The sequence below is a fragment of the Triturus cristatus genome, chromosome 2_1, assembly GCF_964204655.1.
Source record: "Triturus cristatus chromosome 2_1, aTriCri1.1, whole genome shotgun sequence".
NCBI lineage: Eukaryota > Metazoa > Chordata > Amphibia > Caudata > Salamandridae > Triturus > Triturus cristatus.
The window spans coordinates 284918158-284945359 of NC_140581.1; positions in this window are offsets into that span (position 1 = coordinate 284918158).

Here is a 27202-nt window from a genome sequence, read left to right on the forward strand (position 1 = left end):
AATATAATTTTATTAGTTTCTTGTGATGTGCTTTTATGCAGATTGCGTAAACACTAAGTATACAAACTATCTTCTTTTAAGATATTTGTCCCACACTATGATTTCAGATATCAATTTTATCTACAAATGTTGCTCTTTTTTTATTTATTACTCACTTAACACGTCCACACAGCATTCAATATATGGTATTCCATTCATAGAAACTCTTCAAAACATTTCTGTGGAAAATCAACTTTGACCTGTCACATTGAATTATTCAAGGTAACACTCATGTGTAAACACACCTTTTTTGAGGTTCTAAAAGAATAGAACTTACCTTAGATATAATTCATGATACCCAAATAATCTACATTTTTAACATATTTTTTATGTTTGTTGAGACCATCAGCACTATCATGAGTTTAACTTTTAATACAACCATGTGTTTCCTTGATATGGATTAAGATTTGATTACAACCTGTTCCATTAAATTAGTGAAGGTAACACCTTATATGCTGCTCAGCTGATATGGAACTCTAAGACTAATTTGAAGTACTGATTGATTTTTAGGACTCTAATTTATTATTATTATTTTTGAATTCTCTTTTTATTGAACAAAAGTGATGGTACAATGGCGAGTCACATAAAAGCATAGTATTGACGGATGACAGTAAAGATTCAGAGGCAGGTACATACATCCAATCATGGCTCCATACCACCTTAAACAGTAGGCAGGTCAATGTCAAGGGCATGTTTCCGCAGTTCAATTGAAGGAGATATACAAATGCCCCCCGTGATGTATCCCATTTCGCCAATTTGCTGTCCCATTTAGTGGGGCAACCTCTGTGTTTGAATACATCATTTTTGGCAACCATGGCATTGTCCATATCCTTGGCCCATTTTGAAAACCTGGGTATATCGCCGGCCCCCCACCCCTGAGCAATATTCCTTTTTGCAAGAACGAACCCCACGGACGCCCATGCACGTTCTGTTTGAGTTAACCCCTTCCCCGCGGCGTGAATTTCGCCACGGTGCGAGGAGAGGCGGGGTTGGGCACCACGCCGCCGTGCTCATGACGGCTCCCGGCCGTCATAAATCACAGTGGGTATGCGCCTATGACGGCCGGGAGTCGTCCGAACCCCGCCCACTAACTAATTCTCCCACACAGGGGGGGAATTAATTGCGCGTGGGTGGAGAGGCAATGTTCGGATGGCTCCCGGCCGTCATGAGCACACGCCTACTGTGACTCATGACGGCCGGGAGCCGTCATGAGCATGGAAGAGGTTAAGTCTGTGGCCTCCCTCACATTCAGCAGACAAAGATGTGAAGAGTGACCAATCATCTTCCCACATACCCGCTCTAAAGTAGAAACAATTTTCACCCTGTAGGGCTGGAGCTGCGGACACTTCCATATTGTGTGGAAGAAAATACCTTCCCCATTGCACCCTCTGAGGCACCCAGGGTCCAGGCGCCTGCCCATCTTGACCAGTGTATGTGCTGATAAGTATGTTCTGTGTAGGGTTTTGAGTTGTATAAGGCGTTGGCGCATTGGGATGGCAACTTCCCTGGGGGATTAGAGGGCCTCCTGCCAATCATCGTCATCAAGGTACCCTAAGTCAGTCTCCCAAAGGTGCCGAGGCGCACCAGGGGGTCGGGTTTATTGTTCATCACTTTGCAGTAGGAGAGTGAAATCACTTTGCGTGTCAGTCAGAAGTCGATCCTCCAGTGGGGAGGCCTCCGGCAGAGCCCCGTCACTGTCGATGGCGGAGGTGAGCGCATGTCGGATTTGGAGATACCGGAAGGTCTCAGACTCTGCCAGCTGGTATTCTTTTTCGAGAACTACAAAGGGAACCATAGCCTTACGTTTCCAAAGTTCCCCCACCGAGGAGATACCGATTAGGTCCCACTTATCAAAGCCCGGGCACTTGCTCAACCTGCCGAGTTGTTCGGATTCCCATAGGGGAGTAAGCAATGTTAGTTTCTTGTGCCACCCTAATTTTGTCGTGGCATGGTGCCAAAGTGTCACTGTGTGAGCCGTGGGGCTGGTAAGATGTTGCCGTTTTGGGTTGGAGGACAATGCACGTTGGTAACCTCCCTTAGCCATGACCCACCGGTCCATGCGATATGCCGGCTTGGATGGCGGGGCGAAAACCCATTGGTTGACTACCGCCAACTGGGAAGCCCAATAGTTCTGTTTCAAGTCAGGAAGTGCGATCCCACTATCGTACCACCCCCTAGTCAATTTATGTTTTGCGATGCGTGAGCTTTTCCCGTTCCACAAAAGTGTCCTGACCTCGCTTTCCACACTAATAAAATAGGCACCCGAGACCCTATGGGGGGAATTCTGCAGCACATACAAAAACCAGGAAAGAGCCAGCATTTTAAACAGTGCCACTCTTCCGAGCAAAGTGAGGGGCAGCGACCGCCAATGTGAAACGTCGTTACAAAGCCTGGCCAATGGGGCTCGGAGGTTGGCATCATAGAAGCAAACCGGGTGCGGGGTGATATATATGCTGAGGTAGCGGAAACCATCAGATGCAACAATGATTTTGGTATCTTTCGGCAACCGCGGTGTAGGGCCCTGCAGCATAAACAAAATGGATTTTGTCCAATTAATGGTGTACCCTGAATGGGCACTAAAAATGGCAAAAATTCTATGGATGGAGGCTGAGGGTGCTGTGACGTAAAGCAGGATGTCGTCAGCATAGAGTGATATTCTATCCTCGTGATGGTTGGTCCACATCAGGCCCCTGATCATGGGGTCGCCGCTGACCCAGGTCACCAGTGGTTCCAATAGCAAAGCGAATATGAGGAGTTATAGGGGGCAACCCTGAGTAGTTGCTCTCTTTAAGTGGAAGCTTTGCGAGGTATGTTGGTTGACCACCACCTGACCAGTAGGACCTGTGTACAACAGCTTGACCCACTAGAATAAAGTTGGGGATGAACCCCAGGAGCTCGAGAAGTGCAAATAGATAGGGCCACTCAATTGTGTCAGACGCCATTTTGGCATCTAGCGACAGCAATGCCGCATCTTCAAAGATAGTATGGACTCTCCCCATCACCCCATGGAGTCTACGAAGATTAAGGGCCGTGTTATGGTCAGGCATAAAGCTGACTGGTCAGGGTGCACAATCTTGCAGATAACTGGGATCAAGCGATTGGTCAAGACATTGGCCAAGATTTTAACTTCGGCTGTTAACAGTGAGATGGGACAGTAAGATTCACATCTCGTAACTGGTTTGCCTGGCTTATGAATGACAACAATGGAGACCAGCATCAAATCTGGAGGCAGCGATCCAGCTTGACAACTCTCTAAGTACATGGCTCGGAGAGTAGGTGTTATTTTGGAGTAAACTGACTTTAACAACTCTATGGGGAGTCCGTTGGGGCCCATTGCTTTGCCTGATTTAATACCATTGATGGCGATCGCAAATTCCTCTTCTGTAAGGTCGCCCTCCAAGGATTCACTGTCTTCTTGGGTAAGTACAGTCACTGGGATAGTGGCCAGGAGGTCTCTGGAGTCTTGTAGGATAGTGTGAGTCGTGGAGGAGTATATGGTGATGAAATGGGAGGCAAATGCCTCAGCAATGCGCATTGGGTCTGTCACTAGATCACCCTCGTCCGTCTCAATAAGGGACGCCCATCTCTGAGAGGCCTCCCGCCGCTCCAACCAAGCAAGCATTTTACCCGTGGCATCACCCTGCTTGTAAATTCTATGACAAGTCGCAGTATATTTCGCCTTGACAGTCTCTGTTGCTAATTGTCGGTAGTCTAGACGCTTGATACTCAGAGAGTGGGCGAGTGACTCATCATTGCTGATTATCATCTCGTCCTCCAACTCCTGAATATCCTGCTCAAGGGACTCCAATCTAGCTATTTGTTCCTTCTTTTGTCCCATCATTAGGGAGGGCGCCTGTCCCTTGATGACCACCCGAAAGCCCCCCATAGCTTGGACGGGGATTGGACAGTGTGAGTATTTTCAACAAAATAGTGATCCACCCCTTCAAGCAGAGCACTCTTGCCCTGGGGAATTTTCAAGCACCAGGGGTTAATGGAGAGGGTGAGAGGGCAGTGTGCCTGGGGCAGAGTCAGCTGTGTGAAGACTAGGGAATGGTCTGAGATACCACATGTCAGGGTTCTAGTATCAGTAAAATAGGAAAGGTCATCGGTGTGTGTGAGAAGATGGTCAATTCTGGTTTGACTGCCATGTGCCCGGAGTAAAAGGTAAAAGTCTGCGCCATGGGGGGAGATTGGCACCAGAGGTCCACCAGTCCAAATGCCAGGAGAAAGTCCTTTAGGGGGGAGGTGGCATGTGGGTCCTGACGAGGGGGACGGCGGTCGACCTGGCCATCTACTATAAGATTAAAGTCGCCGCCCAACACCAAAAGACCAACTGGAAAACCCAACATGAGGGTACCCAGGTCCGACAACATGGCGGTCTTAAGCGCTGGGGGGGGGACATAGCCTGAGAGTATGTTAATGAGAATGAGAAAAAGTGGTGCAGAAGGAAGTGCAATTTTTTCTAAAAATGACATCACTGAAAGGTTTGCTGTACTAAGATAACCATGTACTCCGCTTTCAGAGTTATAAAAAAAACAGTTTTCCCATGGTTTTTGCAAGAGATGGTACTTGTTTTCCTAATTTTTGTGGTGTCAACCGTCATTCAGTTTGTGGTGGAAACAAGTGAAAAAATCCATGGATGACCCTGGAAAGCTACACATTTCTGAAAAGTAGATAAAATTACAAATTCAGTGAGGGGTCACTTGTGAAGATCCTTCAACATTTTCAAAAAGACACTAATCGTTGAAATGGAAAATAATGAAAATAAGTAGCCAATGGTGACAACATTTTTATGTATAATTTTTTGTCACGGCGAGCAATTAAGAAAAGCAATGTACTGTTACATCCATTAGACCTTTCTGATCACAGGGATATATAGGGTTTGTAGGTTTTTCAAAAATACATAATACCCAGCCAACAACTGACCTGCAGCCTAGAAGTGTTTTTCATTGTGTACCAACCATGCAGCAATTGATATGATAACATTTAATGAATAAAAACTAGCATAAAGGAGGCCTATGTATTTCTGAAATGACAGTTAATTATTTGAACACTTTTGTACACCTTTGGATTTGGGGCTAGGGCATTTTTCAAGATGTGCTCTTTCTTTTACACTGACTTAATGACTTACATTTGCAAGTCAAAAATGAAGAGAAATCCAATTGGTGATAACATATCATCTACTATTCCATGTTCCTACACATCGTCCAATAAAAATGGTACCCCACTAGCGCGGCTGGGTCCAGTGGTGGCAACACAATGCACACCAAAATTTGGCTGGTGATATCACATTTCACCCAGTAAAATCAACAGTTTTTTCACTAGATGCGTATCTGTGAAATTTGGAGCCTAGCCCAGATAACACCCATGGAAATTTACCAAACCCAGACATTATGGAAAATTAGATACCCAGGGGAGTCCAAGGTTGTGCAACTTTGTGGTTCTCATCAAAATATTCTACCCACAAGCCCTTGCAAATCTCAAACTTTGGGGAAAAGCATTACATTTACTCATATATCTGTGAGACAATGTTTGGTAAACTACAGGGTTCCACAAAATTCCTACCATCCAGCATTCCCACATATCTTCCAATAACAATGGTACCCCACTTTTGGGGCTAGGCCTAGCGCCTGCAACACAAACACCCTAAAACGAGACACAGGAACATCCCATTTAGTCTTATTCATTGGTTTGGTACCATAACTCTGCACCTATTATACTGAGCATAAGCTTTCTACAAAGTAACCAGGTGTGCATTCCTTAAATAATACATATGTACATATTTCCAGTTGGCAAAACAAAACCCTTACTTGTATGGGTTAACAAATATTATCACAGAAAAATCTTCTATCCACAGTGTTTGTCAGAGGGGGTGACCAACATCAAAACACTTGCTTAATATGGTGATGTTTGAGACAGCAACTGTAACAAAGGGTGACTACCTCCAACCAGGTAATTACAGACACTGTTTTCAATCCTGGACTTTTGTGTGATGACCTGTTGCAGTCTTGCTTTGCTTCCATTGAACTAATTAGACTAAACAATCTGAAAATAAAGATTTGTAGGTGAAACGTTTATGGCTGGAAATAGTGCCCGCAATAACCTGCTCGGAGAGGGTCACTTGGCCTGTGCAAAATGTAAATTATGCCACCTTCATTTGCATAATTTAAAGAATTTCAAGTTAAACTTGTTACATGTAATTTCAGAACTTTTGCCATTACACCACTTCATGTAATTACGTGCCATTCCCTGTAAACATTCACAGCGAATGGTTCAATTTGTAGTAAAAATTTACAGCGATCACACAGAACATCAGCACTTTAGTGGCTATTTTTTCTATTGTTTTATTTATTACGTTTTTTATAGGGCGAACTCAGGGTTATGAGAAGCTTTACAAAATTTGAACAGACATAATTTTACAAGGAATACACAAGAAAAACAGTAGACATACAGGGTAGTAATACACAATAAAAGGTGAAATAGACCATTTTCAGAGGTAAAGATTCTAGGTTTTTCGGTACTTGGAGGAATAAATGTTCAGTTATTTCCAGATATAGTGATGCTTGGGCTTCTTTTTATAGAGTGGATTCAGGTATTTATTCAGAAGAAAAAAATTAAGGTTTTTCCTGAAGCATGAGAACGACTGATTGTCACATAGATATTGGGGTAGAGCATTCCAAATTCTAGGCGAATTCCCATTCTTAAATTTAGGAGCAGAGTGTTTGAACTTTGTGTTTAAGTTGCTCTTGTTTAAAAGTATCTTTGTGCCAAACAAATTGAAACAAATAATGCATTTTGGGCTAAAATATAGTGCAAAGTGACATATTAGCATTTCTGGTAAATATGCTTAATTTTGCCTTAATTTTGAGCAATTACTCGAAAGCAAATTCCTTGAATTTTTCACACCCCTCGTCTACAAATTTCAGTTGGCAAAAAGATATTCCGCTCTTCCCAAAAAAACCTAACAAGGATTATCACTTCTACCACAACGTTTTATCACAGGGTGTACCCTTTAACAAAACCCTCAACTTCTACAGTAATCTGTAGGATTGCATTAAAGAAAATAACAGTCTATAGTCGTTAACACAATGGAACAAAAGTCAACTCTTTTAGGGCTATTGGCTTTAGCAAATGCTTTTTGCAATAAATATGTCAGATCTACTGCATTTTACATATTTTAAATACTAAACTCAGACAGATAGCTCTGATCATTGGCTTGTCACCATAACCAACTCTGTTAAGCTATATTGAACATAAGCTTTCCGCACAAGACAAAATGTGCAATACAAGCATTCTTCAGTGGATTCACACAACTGACCAATCATACGCTAAACGTAGGGTAATCAACAGGTGTGTGAAGTCTAAGTTTCTTTTTATTAACTCTCTTTTTCTATCGCTCACATAAGGTCTGGTGAAAGCTGCACTGTCCAGCAATGCCAAAAAAGGGACATTAGAGTCCAATCGCTGAAGGAAGGGTTTTTTCAGTGAGTGCTTCAGTGCCCCTGCGGCCTGCAGTTTAGTTGAATCTAAACTTAATCAGTTCAGTTTTTGAACTCTCCTAAAAAGGTGGTAATTTGGTTCAGTCCTAAAGTTCAGGTTCTGTGAGTTTCAATGTCTGCGCTCCTGGGCTGTCAGAGACATGCCTCAAGGTTTATTTGGTCTAAGGGCTCACTGGGAGTTAAGGTCTACTGTTCTTAATTGCCGGATTCTGTTTAGCCCTACTTCCATAGTTATCATAGGCTCATGTCCCAGTAAGCACTGGGTATGGCTCAAAGAACTTTAAATACTAGAAAAGCTAGAACGGGTTTTCTAGGTGCTGTGTGCGCGTCTATGCTCACAGGCTGCAATGTTTATCAAAGCAAACTAGTTTAGTACCAATGTAAACAAGACATTGATAAATAAATACTTTTTTCCATGAATAGAAATTGCTCAAATGAGTAAAGAACACAGAATAAACAAGATTTCCATTTTGAGTTCTGTATTTCATTAATTAACAATGTTTTTCACAAATGTTGTGATGACACATATATGACGTCCAGAAACAAAATTCAATATATATCTTGTATCCTTCCTTATAAAAACAAAACCCAATGCATTTCGGGTCAAGAAGACCCTTCTTCAGGGGTCATGACAAATAAATAAAATGTTCAATGATTCAGTGAACTCTTCAATGTTTTCACTGTTTTCTGTCAAGTTCATTACAAGACTCATCAAATAAAGATAATAAAACAGAGACATCTTATCAGTTGTTGCCCTGTTGAAAGGAAAGTAAAAATGAAAATGAAGAAAGAAAAAAGAAAAAAGGAAAAGGGTAAACTGTGAGAGCAACTATGCGAAACAATCGGAAGACTGAATGATCTGAACATGACTATATTTCCCAGCATGCAACTAAAGATCTACTGGTGATATTCTGTCGGCATGCACTACTGCCCGTAGCCAGAAGAACCTTGTAATTGAGCTTTAGCATGCTGAAAAAAATGTGCAGAACCATAACAAGCTCTAACCTCTGAAAACATCAGTCTACGATCAAAGTAGTATGTGAAAGTCTTTTTAAAAAAGACCAAACTCTAAAATAACAGAGAGAGATACTTGTTATTTATTGGTAACCATAACCAATTGAGAAGATTTATTAAGTGAATATTAATGTCCTGGTATTACAGCGCTTGCCGAAGGACACCTGGCAGAAAAAATCTCCATCGCTTTAGGCGTTTAAAGTAGGATGGTCCGAGTTGTTCCTAAAGAAAAGAGTGTGTTTGTGATAAATATACACTCGGTACGCCATTTTAAATGTCATGAAAAACACTTGCAGAGAGACGCACACACAGAGATTCTATAGTAACGCTTACCCATCTAGATAACATGTGAACTGAATCCTCCCTTCATGACCGGTTTGTGCAGGTGACGTCTCACAAGCATCTGTGATTGTTGGTAAAACGTGGCTCCACTTATGCACAGACGCGCCTGCTCATGCAATAGGCAGTGAAAAAAAACTGTCAAGAACAGAACAATGAAAAAGTTGGTTTCCTACAGATTCTATCGTGGATGGTAGCCTGTAGGTGCATATAAACAATACGGACAATATGGCATTGATGTAAGCCTGTTTAGTATCTAAGTGTAGCATGGGAGATGTAAAGTCTATGGTTTATTAGGTTTTAGGTGTGATATGAGATATAACAATTATCTGTTGGTAAACTCATACAAAACAAATTTACCTTGGAATCAATTAACCTCATCAATCTGTGAGGTCTACTACTGTCAGAAAAATATTGATACAATATGGGGGACGTACTACCTCCCGCTTAGGACACGCTTGAAAAGTATAACTTTCTTTGTGAATCCAAACAAAAGAAGATAACATGCGTGACAATGATTTAACAGAAACCAATTTTAATAAAGATGACAATAATGGAAAGGAATCAACAATGAAGCAAATTTCACCGCTCAGTTACAACATGTTTCATAACCTGATGAATTCAAAAAGGAAAATAACATGAATAATGAAATTCAAGACATGATAAGCCATAATGGTACATATTAGATGCTTGTAGGGACTACTTGGTCACTAGCTGATGGTTCCATATTATGGAATGAGGACTTGGTATGTAGTCAGTCCATGTTGGATGTGTTAATGGTGACTGTTTCCTAAATGCCGCTTTGAATGTGTGTGTAAGAATGTACATGTGTGTATCGGAGAATCAAATATGCATAACCCTCAACATAAAACTCCTGTAAGAGAGACATCTGCTCTCTACAGAAAACATGAAATTTCCAGTTTATCATTCAGACTTTTCGGTGAGAGGGTTTCCATGTATTTAATCCAATGTATCTCTCTTTGGGATAAAAATTTAGAAGTATCTCTACCCGGTTTCTCTGAGACTTTTTCTACAATTGTAAAGCGCAGTTGAGCAATGTTGTGTCCTCTATTATGCTAATTGGCCGACAGTGGAAAAATTGGGATTCTTGATGCGTATCGTGCTCTTGTGATTGGTCATCCAATTCTTAATTTTTTGCTGTGTCTCAGAATAGGTTTGTCTGTTCCTAGGTGCAAAATGCTGACTCCATCCATAACATTGTTGCAATGTGTACAATTGTGACACTTTGTCATCCCTTTGTGGGATGCTAAAGATTGTTCTTTAAGTGGAGACATGATGTCTTTTAGTTTGCTCATTCTGGTGTATGCAAAGAGAGGTGGTGAGATGAATAAACCCTTAATGTCTGGTTACGCTTGAAGAAGTTCCCATCTCTTCAAGATAATCTTTTTGATGATAGTGGATTTTGTTGAGAAGGTAGATACAAATACCTCTCTTCTCATAGGTTCTTTGCTTTGTTTCTCCAATAGTTTTGTACTGTCTAGGACTTCCACGCGTTCCACTGCTGAGTCCACTATCTCTTGTGGGTATCCACGCTGAAGGAATTGATATCTGTATTGTTGTATGCTACCGGTGTATTCCGCTGTTCAGATATGATGCATTTAATATGCATAAATTGAGAAAAATGCAGGTGTTTCTTCAGGGATAATGGATGGAAGCTCTTGAACAATAGAGTGTTGTTATGATCGGTTGGTTTTCTATGTACTTTAGTTTGTATTCCTTTGTCAGTGATTGATATCTCCACATCAAGATATGTGATTTGTCAATGGTGTGTGTGAACCTAATCCTTGGGATTTTTAAATTTAGGTATTCCACTTGACGTTGTATATCCTGTTTGGTGCCCTTCCAGAGGATAAACATGTCATCTATATATCTTTGATACATGATGAGATGTCTATACCATTCTGCTGATCCTAGGATGTGCTCTGTTTCAAATTTAAGCATAAAGATGTTTGAGTAGCTGGGGGCTCCCGAAATGCCCATGGATGTGCCATTTGTCCACATGTAAAAATTGCCATCCCAGTCAATATAACTGTGGAAAAGAATGAAGTGGAGTTAATCCTATAAAAATACGTTGTTGGCTTTTAGCTCTTGTGTGTTGAGTAGATACAATTTTACTGCCTCAATGCCTTCTTGATGTGGTATCGATGTGTAGAGTGAAACCATGTAAATTGTACAAAGCCACAGGTCCTGTGTGCCTTCAGTTTGTGGGCTCCTCCGTCATTTTAGAAAGTGCGTGGTGTCCTGAACACAGGAGGGGCTGGCCTATACCAAAGGCTGTAAAAAGGTATCTAGATATTTACCAATAGGTTCGTGAATGGAACCACATCCTAAACTTTTTGGCCTGAAAGGTGGTTTATGGAAATTCTTTGGATTTTCGGTAACATGTAGAGTGAGGGTCTTCTTGGATGTTCTGCATAAAAGAACTGCTGTGTTTTTTCACTGATCCACTCCATTTCGACTGCTCTTGCCAGAGTCGTTGAGAGAACCCATTTAAATTCCATCGTGGGCTCCTGCTGCAGGGGCAAGTATTTCATTTCATCTTTGACATGTTCTTCTACTTTCTGCTTGTAAAAATCGCGGTCCAGAACAACCAATGCTCCACCTTTGTCTGCTGACAGGAAAGTTAGGGATGTATTCAATGTTAAAGCTTTAAGCGCTTCATAATCCCTTCATGACATGCTGTTTTGTTTTCTCTGGCAGTTTGTGATTTTTTGGATACTTTTGTCCCATGTGCTAACTTTGAAACTTGCTCTTTGGCTTGATGGAGTTCAAGGGGAAATTAATCAGAGAAGTGGATAAGGACACAGCTCAGTGTTCCTATAGATGGAGTTACAGATATTGACACTTATTGACTCAAAGAAAAGGACGAGGTCTTCAAAGGGTTGTTAAATCATGAATAGGGTCTAGGCCTTCCCTTATACATTTTGAAGGACTACAAAGTTCGATTTGTGGCCTTACTAACACATTGTGCAAGGTAAACCCTTTTGGTCTATTTAATGACTTTGTGGTAGCCTCTCCTCTGCCTCCTAAAATGGCGATTATGTTAGTCTGACCTTATTTGATGCCATTGGCATTTAAGATTACAGGTAACTCTCTTGAGGTCACTTCACATGTCATTTAACCATTTGTTTATGTATTTTAATGGTGTCTTTGGTTTACTGGTTCAGAGTTGGGTAAATGTGTGCAAAGTGAATGAAATGTTTTCCAGCAGCACTTTGAGATCACAAATACCCAGGGAGGTAATCTTTATTCAGGTACATATTGCTTCAAACTCTTCAGCGCTTATGTTTGTAAGTGCCTGGCAATTATTGCTTGCGGTTTCTGGTTGTTACATGTATGGGTACAGCAGGTTGGCCATGTTGACATCGATAAAAGAGTGGTCTAACCATGAAAACAGGAGTATTGAAACTTTATTGTCAAAACTAGGACCTATGTCTAACTAGTTGTATGGCTCAGGCCAAGAACTGCCTGAGTACAGCCTAGAGACTCCATATTTTCAAGAAAGTCATAGGCTGGCTTTTGAAACTGGTCTGTCAATCTACTGGTTGAACTCACCCAAAATAAGTATTTTGTTGGCCACTATCTAGAATATGAGGGTCAGTTTGGGAAATACCTTCAACAACAATGAACTGTGACCAGGAGTGCAATATATCACTGTTCAACAAATGCTATTTGGGTTGACATTTGCAGTAGGCCTCTCTTAGAAATTGAGTTTCTAGCTTGCAGAGATATGCACCCGGTCCAAGTAGGGATCACCACTATAGTCAGGGTAAGCTAGATGCAGACTGACATATAACCTGTGCTCACCCTCTGGTAGCTTGTCACAGAGCAGTCAGTCATGTCTAAAGTGGCAATGTGTAAAGTATTTGTGCAACACATACACACACAGAAACACAATGAAAACACCACAAGGAGACTCCACATAGGTTTGAAAAAATGGACAATAATTGTATAGATAAATTAAGGCCAAAACAAAAAAAAACTATAAGTAGATGTGGAGGTATGAATTTAAGAGAATAAAAGTGTTTCTAGCTCTTAGAAGCAATAAAAGCCAATGGGAGTTATCTGGTTGCGCTGGGCCGATACAAAGTGAACAGTTCAAGCTGACCACGTTGGAGCGCTGGCCAGGGACAAGAGCCTGTGAACAGAGTACCTTGAATCTGGGTCGCAACAGCAAGATGCGGGGTGTAGACGAGCGTTGCATCAATATCGAGCCCCCAGTCGAGCTGATGTGCAGATTTTCTTCACGCAGTAGCGGTGATGCGTCGGGTCAATTGAGTTACGCGCTGGTTCCAAGTGCGGCGGCTCTAAAGATGATAAGCCGAGTTAATCCATGATGGAGGGGCGATGTGTTGATCTTCTCCATGCAGTGGCAGAAATGCATTGGTTCCGAAGCAGTGGTTCCAGATGCGATGCACCAGTACCGAGTGCAATGCGCAATACTACTCCCACAACAGGGTTGTTGCACCAGTTCTGCTACACACACACACTGGAGATGCATCTATTTTTCTGGTGCAAGTATCTGGGTCCACTTCCAGTTAACCAGGCACAGGAGCAGGCGTAGAGACTTTGATAGTCCTGAGTCTGAAGCAACAGGAGGCAAGCTAGCAAAGCCCTTGGAGATCATCTTGGTTTCAAGGCAGAGTCCAGCATTCCTCAGCAGGGTCAGAGAGCAGCAGGTAGCAGGGCAGCACAGCAGAAAAGCAAGTCATCCAGGCCAGTAGTCCAGCAGTGTCAGACCTTTGTGCAGCACAGCAGTTCTTCTGACAGAGTCCAGTTGTGGGTCCAAAAGTGTCTGATTTGGTGGGGTAAGAGACCAAGTACTTATACCCAGTTGAGTCTTTGAAGTGGGGGGTGACTTCAAAGAAGGAACTTTGAAGTGCAAAGAGATTATTTCTTCCCAGCCCTGCCTCCAGACTATCAGTAGTGGGTAATCAGCGCTTTGTGTGGGGACAGCGCACCTGCCTATTCAGGTATAAGTGTCAGCCCCTCAATCTCTTCCTGTCCAGCAAAAGCCATCAGAATGCAGATGAGTACTCAGACACACCTAACCTTCCTGTGTTTGTTTCTGTCTAAAAGAAATGCACAAAGTGTAGCTGTCACCCACCCCAGACGTGTATTGCAGACAGGCTGTGACACACAGAGCTGTATGTATAGGTAACGAATGCTAATAACAATATGTGACCAGAAACCAATAAATATTCAAAAAATATATTATTTTATTTGTTTTTGATATAAGAGGAATATTCTTAAAAAATTATTTTCATTGTTGATTGAGGAATCGAGGTTTACTAAAGTGTAACACAATCAACAAAGTGCATCAACTAACTAATATCTCATTTAGCCAATGAAAAATGGTACATATAGAAAGATGTAAATGGTTGCAACCATCATATGTACCTATTTATCGAATCATACATAACTATTTAGTATGTTGTATGTTATGTCAGGATTAGATCAAACACAGAATTAAATCAAAGGCTAAACAAAGACAAATACGTTAAAATAAATCAATACAGTTTTTGTAACAGACTACCAAACAGTGTGGTCATGGCTAACATGGTTAGAATCTAGGTGCGTTTCAGCAGCACACCTTCATCAGGTAGCCATATATCTCTAAAAAAGGAGAAAAACACATGTTGAAAAAACACACACACATATTACCTACTGGCGGTCGCCAATAGGTAGTTATAGTTAGGACCAAGTTTTCATAGGAAGAGCATTTTTTGTTTTGCTTATAACTATGGCGTCATTTGATGAATCTTCATGAAATTTTCAAACGAATTCTTTGTTCATATCAGCTCCTATGTGGGACATTTGGGGTGATTCGTCAAGGGGGGCCGAGAAAAAAGGCTACAGGTCGAACGGGTGAACGGAATTGCCCCAAATTTGGCAGGGTGAAGGGTCTTGGGCTAGAAAGCATGCTTTTGTTTATTTGGTGTAAATCCGTTCAGTAGTTTTGGAGAAATATCGAAATTTACAGATATCGATATTTGGGAATTCTGCCATCTGATTGGCTGAGGCGTTACGAGCACGAGCTTGCTGCTTATTGGTTGTGTAAATAGCAATCAACAGGGGTATACCCAAACAACCCTTTATAAACCTGGGTAAAGGACGTAGTTTTATACAATCAAAAAATGGTATAAAGGAATAAATTCAATTTTTTTTGAGTAGAGCACATTTAATTACTCTCTCTCCAATTATTATTTTAGAAGAATTATATCAAAACATATTTACACTCTACATAGATGATGGCACCTAATCAAGAAGAAAGCAATACATATATACACAACAAATGTACATATACAATAACATGACATAAATCACAACATACAATACATACAACAAAGACATCAATATATAATACAATAACCCTAAAAAAAAATAATTTCCACTAGTGTCCTCCTTGCAGCTCTGGAAGGACCACTAAGAGGTAGTCCAGATAGTACATTAAAAGTCTTTTAATTAATATAGGCCATCTCAGTGTACCATCATGCAATGTCAAATCATCACTATATTTACAACGACTCCTCCTTTTGAAATGTCGGTTGTGAGCGCTGCGAGCGGTTGCAACTAGGAAGTATTAGCCACCATTTTGTGATTCCATTGAAGCGAGTAAGGGGGAAAAAGGGCGAAAAGAGTAGGAAACAGGAGGATAGGAGCACTGTAACCTCTGTGGGGGAGTGTGAAGTGAAGTAGTCACACCTACCGGTCTGAAAGTGCAGTGTTGCTCAGAGTGACATGGTGCTGAGATGAGATGCTGCTACTGTCGGGTATGAAACCTAGAGCCTAAACCGGGAGGTCATTGCTGTAAACTGATGTGCTCTGGTGTTTGTAGGATACCTGTGGAAGTAGTGTTAGTAGGCGTTTATACCATACAGGCAGTGGGAAGCGAACTACTGAGCTCTACCGTGTGTTTATACTATACCGGAAGTGGGAAGTGAAGTACTACGCCTACCGGTGTGAAGACTCGGGATCAAACCGAGCTGATTGTTGTAAAATGATGGGCTGTGGGCGCTGTAGCATACTGGCCGCTGTAGTATAACTGTAAGTAGTGTTAGTATGTGTTTATACTATACAAGGAGTGGGAAGCGAACTTCTCACCCCTACTTGTCTGAAGACTCGGGGATTAAACCGTGAGCTCATTGCTGTAAAGTGATGTGCTCTGTGTACTATTTCAGTGTAAGTCATAGTACAATGTTAGTATGTAATGATACTCTAATGTACGTATGTAATGTTAGAATGTAGGGCTGTCATGAGGGGAATCTTGGGGAGTTTGTACACGGTGCTGGAGAAGACGGATACCTTGGTGTCTGGTCCTGTTGGTGGCTGTTTAAGCTGTCTTCTTTTCCTGCAATAAATCTACTTATCGGATCCATTGCTGTCTTCCTGTTCACTACATATATTTGGCGACGGGCGGGAGAAGGTGAAAAGAATGCAGCATTCACCAAGATTTTGCGCTTGCTTGCGTTGTGCTGAAGACCCGTTTTCTTGGTGAATCTGTTTCTACTCATCCCAGGGTCGTCGGCTGATAGAACTATGTGATCCTACCTCTGGTAGAATTTATATTTTTTGATTTTGGGCTTCCTCTGCCTCTTCACTAAACTCTGGTTGCTGTACCACACGTGTGAAAGTAGTGTTTGTATGCGTTTAGAATAATTCTGTAGTTATGCATTAAACAAAGCATCATGGTCCCATGTAGCGCCACCTCCCAGGTGCAGGTCATACAATGTCCCAGGGTGTGCAAGCGCGGGACATTTATGTTTGCTATTACAGGGAGGGAGCATTGCTTACACCCTGTGATAGTAAATTCTTGTTTGCCTCGTTGAAGCGAGAGGAGGAAAACCTCGTATCGTTTCAATAAAGCGGAACCGGATGGTAAAAATGGAGAGAAAAAAAATGAAGCGGGGTCTCACCCGTTCATTTAAATGAGCCCACTGGTGGGTAATGTTCCGGGCCAATCCTATTATTATATTGCGGGGTCTCTGCAGCACTTGGGATCTTAATCTCACGTGTAAATTAGGCGCGGTAGGGCACAGAGACGTTTCGCAGACTAGGGGATCGACACCTCCCTCGGTATTGTTTACAACTTGTTCGGGGGGCTTTGAGGCCAACTCAAGACCGGGGATCGGCAACCTCCGGGGCTTTATTTAAATATGCAGGGTGGGCCTCGCCAGTCCTTGAAGCCTCGGTGGCCCTATGCAGTGCCTTATTGGTTCTAAAATCACACGGGCAGTACTCATGGTGTTATAAAGTGATATACTCATAGAACTCTTGCCGTTGTAAAATTACCCTGGCTTCATTTATGTAATAGTCTGTTGGTTTATATTTGGTAGGTGCACCGGAAAATTAAACAAAATTTCCCTTATAACCTACTATCAACCGCCGCTTTTTCACAATAAACTACAGACAAGTGTTGTCAGAAAAAGAAGACCCATACACTCAGTTATTTATTGGTAAAAAAAAATTACTTTTATTAACACAACACAAATACATGAAAATGTAACTTTATTCGAACAACAGTAAAACATGAAAGAAGTGGGTGGGACTCCTCCGGAAGCAGCGTACAAAACCTGCAGGACAGAAAAGAAACATAAGTATGTGTGCCATGTCTAAGAGAAAAAGAAAGGTAGTGAGAATCAATGGAGGAAAGTGAGAATGGGACAAAGAGCGAGTGGGTGGAAGGGAGAAGGGAAGGGAGAGTGAAAAGAACAGAGGGAGGAGGAGACAGAGCGCCGGCCTACTGCACCCAGCCCTCACTGTTCACCTCCCGTCACCCGTGTGTCTGGGACGCTGGGGTCCGCAAGAAAGAGTGCGGTCCAGCAAGTCCTTAAAATGAAACAGAGATATGAATGAGGCCAGAGATTAAATTATTATCTATGGCAACATCGCTTGCCTGCACCTGTACACCCAGGCTGCTGCACCCCAGCCCCTTTCTCCGCTCTGTGCTCAATTGCAGCTCCTGCGCGCCGAGGCTTGACTGCTCACCTGCCACAACCGGTGTGTCCAAGGACGTGCCGGTGCGAGCTCCAACTCCAGAGCGGGTGGCCCAGCAGGTCTCCGGTCTGGGACGGTGTCTTGATACCACGGTGGAAGGCGTAAGAATGCCCAGGGCATCATCACAGGGTGAGCACCCACTCCGCCCATTTTGGCTCCACTAACCCAGTGTCTGAAAAGGGAGAAAAAATATAATGTTGGAAACGTCTTGAGGTAAATGAAGGTTTCTTTCAACGTTAATAGAGAACACCAGTTGAGTGCATCCTTCCTTCTTGAAGTACGATCTTCGAACTGTTAGTGGTAATCGTGGTTCAAAGAGGAGGTGGAGTGCATGAGAATACACAAGGTTAAATAATATTATGTTATGCCAACGTTCACATACAAAGGAACAAAGCGCATGATAGAAGCATAATGTGCGCCTGTAATGCAGTGGCGCAAGCCTGTGTGCATGTACACTTAGTAATCAGCTCACTACAGTGCCCCAAAAGCCAACGCCACGTGTCTGTAGGGCAGCACTGCCCCCTGGCTCAGGCCTACAGTACGGTCCAGCAGGTCCTTAAAATGAGACAGAGATGTGACTGAATGAGGTCAGAGATCACATCGTTACGCAGGGTAACATCGGTTGTTCGCACTTTTGCACACAGGCTGATGCACCCCACCCCTCCCGCAGCACTGCGCTCAACACGTGTCTGTAGGGCAGCGCTGCCCGCTGGCTCAGGCCTACAGTACAGTCCAGCAGGTCCTTAAAATGAGACATCAATGTGACTGAATGAGGTCAGAGAACACATTAAAGCAGGGCAATATCGCTTGTTTGTACCTGCGCACCCAGGCTGATGCACCCCACCCCTCCCGCAGCATCGCGCTCAATTGCAGCCCATATGCACCTAGGCCCCACTGCTCACCTGCTGTCATTGTTGTGTGTCCAAACACGACGAGCAGCAGTGTTCACAATTCAGGTGCAGTGTTGATTGCGACAATGGTGTATGCCTTATGGATCCCTTTTTTTATTGCACATTGTGATATGTGAGGTGGATGCGGCCATATCACCTGAGGCAGTGTAGAAGAACTGGGACATGTGGTGGTGGCTTTATCCTATTTATACGTCCGCCAAGTGGGCTGGGCTTGCATATGCCAGGCGAGCGTAGGGGTGTGAATAATAGTTCCGGGGACCTGGGCGTTGTTCAGTTCCTGCTTGGCCAGGAAGTGTACTTATGTGTGTTTCTATTGCAGTTTTGACGTCGCAGAATACGCAATTTACATTAATGTAGCATGTATCGGGAAGGCGGCAACTATCGCTAATGAGATGCTGTTCGAAATCATTGAATGGCCAACATCACATGTCGTTGTCAAGGTTGTGGATATGCGCAGACACTCATGTCAATGATGTGTGATATTATTGAAAGTGTTGCTAATGCGAAGCGCACACATGTGAATGTGCTCGGATGGAGGGAGGATAAGCAGTGAGGCTACATCATAAATAGTGATAACGTTCATAATATTCAAGCAATGCATGCCAAACGTGAATCTGAAAGTCTCACATATGACACACGACTATACTGGAAAAGCCTGACAACAGAAAATACAGCAATACAAATGTACATATTACTGTTTACTGTTTGTCATATGTGATCTAGGATGTGCACTATGCCCGTGGCTGATGATACCCCTTTGGGCCAGCAATACCCAGGCCGAAAGGCAGCACAATAATGTGCACACACAGACACCAGGGGCATCGTGTAACACACATTTGATTTTTGATGGAACGGTTGAGATGCATGGCCTTCATACGTGGAAGGCTAATGTACAGACCATGAATATTGATCAAGATGATCGTTACATGTTGTGTGTAGTAGAAGATATGTGTACACAGCAAAACAACTTTTCAAAAAAGCTCTCTAAGCAGAAGGAGTGTGTCTCATCAAACGCTGTACAGAGAATGACTAAAATGGGTGGGGTCCTCCAACTGTTACAATGGGAAATGTTATGAACTAATCAAATGCTTTTTTTAAGGTCACATGGCAATTGCGCATCAAGGGTGCAAGGAGGCCGCACCCGACAAGATTTTGAGAAAATATATTTATCATAATATAAGTTTATTACAGTTAGAAATATATAAATGTTTAAAATATTTTATCGCTTGCTCTCATATACAGTTTAAAGTTATTTAGATATAGTTTTGAGACATAAAAAAAATGAGGGAATGGTGTACCCGGCATGACACCATACGTCTATGACATAACACAGGGCCTGGCAGCGTGCACTCGTTGCATACGCATTGTGCAGCGGGTGCGACCCCATACGTACATGACGTAATGCGTGGCTTGGTTCTGCATACCCATCGGATACCTATGTAGCAGCTGGCGCGAACTCATATGTATATGATGTTACGTGGGATGCATTGCCACGAATCCGTCGGATACGAAATGCGCAGCCTTTACGAGTTTAGCAATATGGCGGATAGGATTTGCGTGGTGATGGAGCTTGGTTCACTACCGGTATGGGAGTGCAGTTTTCTGCCAAAAGAAAAAAAAAGATATACATATTTTTTGGGGAAGGTATAAAACATTACTTAATTTTTAAAGTTAAAAAAAAGAAGTATATTAGACTTCCAAAATATTACCAAAAAAATAGAAAAAATATAGGTTTTATAAACATTAAAATATGAAATTAATATCTCAAAAACCTTCGAAATTCACTGAAAAAAACATAGGTTTTACAGACGTTATAGTTAGGAATTAGCATTTAAAAAACCTTTGAAATTCACTAAAAAAACCATAGGGTTCAGGGACGTTATAGTTAGTTGGTCATTTGACTCATATAAAACCAGAGAAATTCGCCTGTTATAATTAGTTGAGCTAACTATAACTTGCGCGCCCGCAATGCACTGCTGATGATGTCACATATTACATCACTCATGACATGGTCAGTGACATCACTGATGACATCTCAAATGACATCACTCATGACATCATCCACGTGATAATCTGATGCACATACTGATGCCCTAATATAAACTTTGATACACCCATTCTAAAATGCAGACTACAATTTTTGAAAATCTACACACAACAATGCCATATACCACATACCACTCACTGTTTCCTAGGTCTACACACACATCCAGTCACTTATACATGTAGTTACTCATCAATACAGTAGTATAATATGCACTCATACATCTATACATGCAGTCACACTCCGCCGCTCATTCATAGAGTTACTCACACACCTAGTCAGTAATGCAAAGAATCAATCACATATCCATTTACTCATGTATACAGTTATACACAGCAAGGCCGTTATTTATAGACACACCATATCACTTATTTATAGAGATAGTAACACATAGTTACTGTCTTATACAATTACTGATACAAGCTGACACTCATTTATTCACAAACGCTTCAAATAACTTACTCTCATGTATAATCATTTATATACTCCAACACTCACATATGGAGCCTTAAAACATATGTAGTTAGTCTCACATAAAGCACTGAGACATTCATTCACTCACTAACACACCCATACACACAGTAACTCATCCATACAGCCCTTCCCAGATGCGCTTTTGAATCCATATAACCAGTGAATCACCCACTCAGACATCTATGCACAGAGTCATACACCCCCCCACCCACCCATACAGACACTCAGGGACGCATACCCCACCCACCCATACAGACACTCAGGGACGCATACAGATACTCAGACAACAAATCAATAACCCATATAGATAGTCATGTAGCTATTCAGCAACCCATGCAGTTGCTTCCACACCAACTGAGAGACTAATACAGACTTTCCCACAGTGTAGTCACTAACCCATGCATTCAGTAAGACACGTTTAATCACTCACTTATACAGTCAGTCACGCACCTACTAAATAATCCCTTCAGGCACTTGTAAATGCATTCTTTCTTCAATACACCTTGACGTGGAGAGGTGTGGCTCACTGGTTAGAGGCGGCAGACCCGTAAGCAGAGAATCGGCCAGGGACCAGGGTTCAATTCCCGACGCGGCAGGGTCGTGGACCAGGGTCAAAACGGACTCGATAATTCTCGCCTCGGTACCTACTCTAACCATGAACACACTCGGCAACTCTGGGCATTAAGCTTGCCTCATCTCTACAACGGCCCCCCACAGACGCCAGGGATGCCTGGTTTCACCTTGGAGATACCCAGAAAGGGACCATCTCACAGGGATAGCCAGGACGGGTTCCCCAGCGGTCTACAGCGCCGGGACGCCCCGTTGCTGGGGCAGCTGTGCGCTTTACAAGTCTACAACATTTACACATTTACATTTACATAGATATCTATGAAAAATATTTAAACTTTACAGAAACACACATTCACTGGATGATGTCATCAGTGATGTCATCAGTGATGTCATTTGAGATGTCATCAGTGATGTCATCAGTGATGTCACTGACCATGTGATGAGTGATGTAATATGTGACTTCATCAGCAGTGCATTGCGGGCGCGTGAGTTATAGTTAGCTCAACTAACTATAACAGGCGAATTTCTCTGGTTTTACATGAGTCAAATGTCCAACTAACTATAATGTCCCTGAAACCTATGGTTTTTTAGTGAATTTCAAAGGTTTTTTAAATGCTAATTCCTAACTATAACGTCTGTAAAACCTATGGATTTTTCAGTGAATATATATATACATACATATGAAATGAAAATAATTTTTGTACTTGTATAGCGCACTGCTGCCCCAGCGACGGGGCGTCCTGGCGCTTGTACTCATACCGCTGTGGAACCCTTCCTGGCTTTCCCTGTGAAATGTCCACTCCTGGGAACCCCCAAGGTGAAGCCAGACATCCCCAGCGCTGTTGGGGCCGTTGTGGAGATTAAGCAAGCTATTGCCCAGAGTTGCAGAGTGGGACCCATGATTAGAGTTGGCACCGAGACGAGAAATGTCAGGTCCCAGGAAATTGAGCCCAAGACCCGCCAAGGCAGGAATTGAACCCTGGTCCCGGGCCAAATCTCTGCATCAGGGTCTGCCGCTCTAACCATTGAGCCACACTTCTCCAATATCTGGGTACATATTGTAGATCCTACAGATTTATTCTGTCTTCTTTTAGATCAGACCTCTCAATTAAAAATTACATTGGATTAATGAAAAGGCAACGACACAATGAAGAGTTAAAAAGAAGAATTGAAAAGTATTGAAACGAAAGGCCCCAGATCACCAAACAAAGAATAGAACCTTAAACCAATGTGATACAGACCACCTGAAGTAGGTGTAGGAAGATGAAGAGGGTAGAAATTCTAGGTTCACGTATCGTAGCCAAACGCATGAGATGTTCTTCTCCAGAACAAAAGGAGGGAGTGATGTTAAAATATCCCAAGTGACAGGTATAGAACTCAATCATTCTATGAAGTGGGTGCACCTTATAAGATGTATTCAAAGATCTTCAAACTGGGAAGCTCAGAATATCGGCTAATAATGCCCGTGAATTTATCTCCTATTTCTGCAAATAGGAATACAGATTTTATAGAGATCATAAATGCTATTAGTCAGTCATTATAGAGAAAGATGGAGAGGATACCAGAGAAAATAAATAACAACAATTTGACTCTAACTGATGAGTTAAGTGTAATGATATGCAAAGGTATGTACCTTAAATTAAGGAAACTGTGCTTCAAGATAGATAATGGCTTGATGCAAAAGCAGATTGCTCAGAATTTGCTCCAGGATAACCAACAACTATAAGGGACATTGTGAACAGCAACTGGCACATTCTCAATGCAACCAGAGAGCCTGAAAATTCCTTAGCTAAACCACTCTTTGCTTACAGGAAAAATAAAAATCTTAAAGATTTAATAGTGCGCTCACGAATGCAAACCACACAAAAAATTCTATCCAAACATCCATATGTGGTAATGAATTCCGTATTGAGAATTTTAAGTGTATGTCCTGTGTTGCATGCCAGATTGCAATAGAAGCTACCAACTACACTATAAATGGCATTCACGTTAAATCGACATTGCTGACCAATTGTAAAACAACTAATATCAAATACCTTTTGATATGTCCATGCCATCTAGGATATGCAGGCGATACCTCGCGTACCATGACTACCCGCTTGACCGAACATAGGTCAGCCATCAGAACCAAAAAAATATCAGCCCCACTAGTTAAACACTATATGGAGGCAAAACACACTTCCCAAGATATACAGTGGTTTATCTTGAAAAAAATACACATCTACTCGGGTAACCAAAGTACCGAAATTCGTAAAAGAAGAGAGGTCTTTTGGCTCTGTTCCCTAGATACATATAAAAATGGGCTCAATAACGAGATCCCCTGGCATCAGGTGATCAAATACAACAGCTAGAATCTTTCTCCTACATTCTTCTCTCCACGTCGGCGCATATGTGCTTTTGACAGTAGCTGTAATGATTCTATATAGAGACACCGATTATGTTCAACTTCATGTTTCTTTTTTGGTACAGATACCAAATCATCGCAACTTACCAGCATGAATGCATTGCACCCCCAGATACACGCCAATAATGTTGTTTCATACAGCTCGTGCGACCATGGTACTTACTTCCTATTTGATAATCAATGGTCATTCCGGCAACAAGCCCCTTTGCAGGCAGTAAAGTGAAGGTGGAATGATTGATACCACCTACCCACACTCCCTGCTCTGTTTTATTCCCTGACCAAATAAAACCTTCCCTTACCCTTCTCCCCTTTTCCCACCCCTCCCCCTTTCGACACCCCCCCTTTGACATTCCGCTATTCATTTCCTGTGCACATCAGTAGGGATACTCTGCTCCCTATGAAATATGCCAGAAAGCTCAGTGAATACAGTCTGAAAAAAGTTGGTGCACAATAATATAAGATGACCCTGTCCATTAGTACTATTTCAGTACAACAATAACTTAAAATAAAAAGTATGTTTTTGAATCTGTACATTTAGCTTAGAATCATCGATATCATCTTACCTTTCATTATCCATATATGGTTAGCTCATTCTTAGCCCTACTGCTTCACTAATTATAGCTTTATCCCTATGGCTCTATATCGCTCGATAGTTATTTTATCACTGCAAAATGGCGGCCGCTACACACCCACACTTGGATGTTATAGCGTTGTCCGTCTTTTCTTTTCTCTTGTTATTTACTCGACCACATTCACACATTACCAGGAAGTACTCTCATATACGGGATGCACAAGTATATTTAAACGCCATCCCGCAACAGGCCCCTGTTCAGTGTTTTTTTGTCAAGCACACGAAGAACCACTTAGCAGCACGAATGCGGAGCCTGCAGGTGGGGATGGCGGCCTTTTTGACCGCATGAGCTGGCAGTGTTTCGGATCATCCTTCAGTTCTTGCAACTACCACTCCATTCTCCTTTAAGGTATGTCGCTGATATACAAGATAGTTATCCCTACACTACAAACCATTTCGGATTCAGTAACTTAGTAGTACATTTCTTTTTCTTGTCTGTAGTATCCGGTCAGTGAATTTTGTGGTGGCGCTGAAACCTTTTGTACACCGGGAACTGCGTTTTCACACATATTCAGGTATATCTCCGTAGGGTTATTTTCCCTATTTTTCTTTTCTATACAAACTGTATCATTTTAGACACTAAGGTGCCTTACTCAAGACTGACCTCAATAGACAACTGCGGTCTGTTTCTTTTTCTCTTTTCGACGCCTAGAAACTGTTTTCAAGCGGCCGGTGACAAATGACCCCAACTAATGTGCACATCATCTGGCCAGTTGAGAACTACTGTAGGTAGCATACCGATATTTATATAAGCAGAAATTAGGTTGTCAAATTATCTTGGGCTTTCTATAGCTACATGTTTTATTCTCTGTTTTCGTTAACAGGATTATTCCTGTGTCCCTTATAGTTGTTGGTTATCCTGGTGCAAATTCTGAGCAATCTGCTTTTGTATTAAGCCATTATCTATCTTGAAGCACAGTTTCCTTAATTTAAGGTACATACCTATGTATATCATTACACTTAACTCATCAGTTATATTCAAATTGTCGTTATTTATTTTCTCTGGTATCCCCTCCATCTTTTTCTATAATGACTGACTTATAGCGTTTATGATCTCTATAAAATATTTGCAGAAATAGAAGATATATTCACGGGCATTATCAGCCGATATTCTGAGCTTCCCAGTTTGAAGCCCTTTGAATACATCTTATAAGGTAAACCCACTTCATAGAATGATTTAGTTCTATACCTGTCACTTGGGATATTTTAACATCACTTCCTCCTTTTGGTCTGGAGAAGAACATCTCATGCGTTTGGCTACGTTATGTGAACCTAGAATTTCTACCCACTTCATCTTCCTACACCTGCTTCAGGTGGTCTGTATCACAGTGGTTTAAGGTTCTATTCTTTGTTTGGTGATCTGGGGCCTTTCGTTTCAATTCTTTTCAATTCTTCTTTTTAACTCTTCATTGCGACGTTGCCTTTTCATTAATCCAATGTAATTTTTAATTGAGAGGTCTGATCTAAAAGAAGACAGAATTAATCTGTGGGATCTACAATGTGTACCCAGATATGTATGTATATATATATGCGTGTGTGTTTTTTCAACATGTGTTTTACTCCTTTTTTAGACATATATGGCTACCTGATGAAGGCATCCCGCCGAAATGTGCGTAGCTTCTAACCATGTAAGCCATGACCACACTGTTTGGTAGTCTGTTACAAAAACTGTATTGATTTATTTTAATGTATTTGTCTTTGTTTAGCCATTGATTTCATTCTGTGTTTGATCTAATCCTGTCATAACACACAATATACTAAATAGTTATGTATGATTCGATAAATAGGTACATATGATGGTTGCAATAATTTACATCTTTCTATATGTACCATTTTTCATTGGCTAAATGAGATTTTAGTTGGTTAATGCACTTTGTTGATTGTGTTACACCTTAGTAAACCTCATTGATTCCCCAATCAACAATGAAAATAATTTTTTAAGAATATTCCTCTTATATCAAAAATAAGCCTGGTCAAAGCACTATGCTAGGCTCGCGTAGTTTGCGAAGTTTGCGCTACTTCGCACTACGCAAATTGCATGTAGCACAGTGCAAACATGCGTAGCGTAGTGCAGCGATCATTTTTTGCTTGCTCGCGGTCCTCAACGTCAAGTTGGCGACCGCGAGCAAGCAAAATGACATCCCGGCGAGACTTTTTCCTTGTTCGCGATCAGCAACATTAAGTTGGCGATCGTGAGCGTGGAAAATAAACCTCCCGGTGAGATTCTCAACGCGGGTAGGTCAGGTGATTCTCAACCCG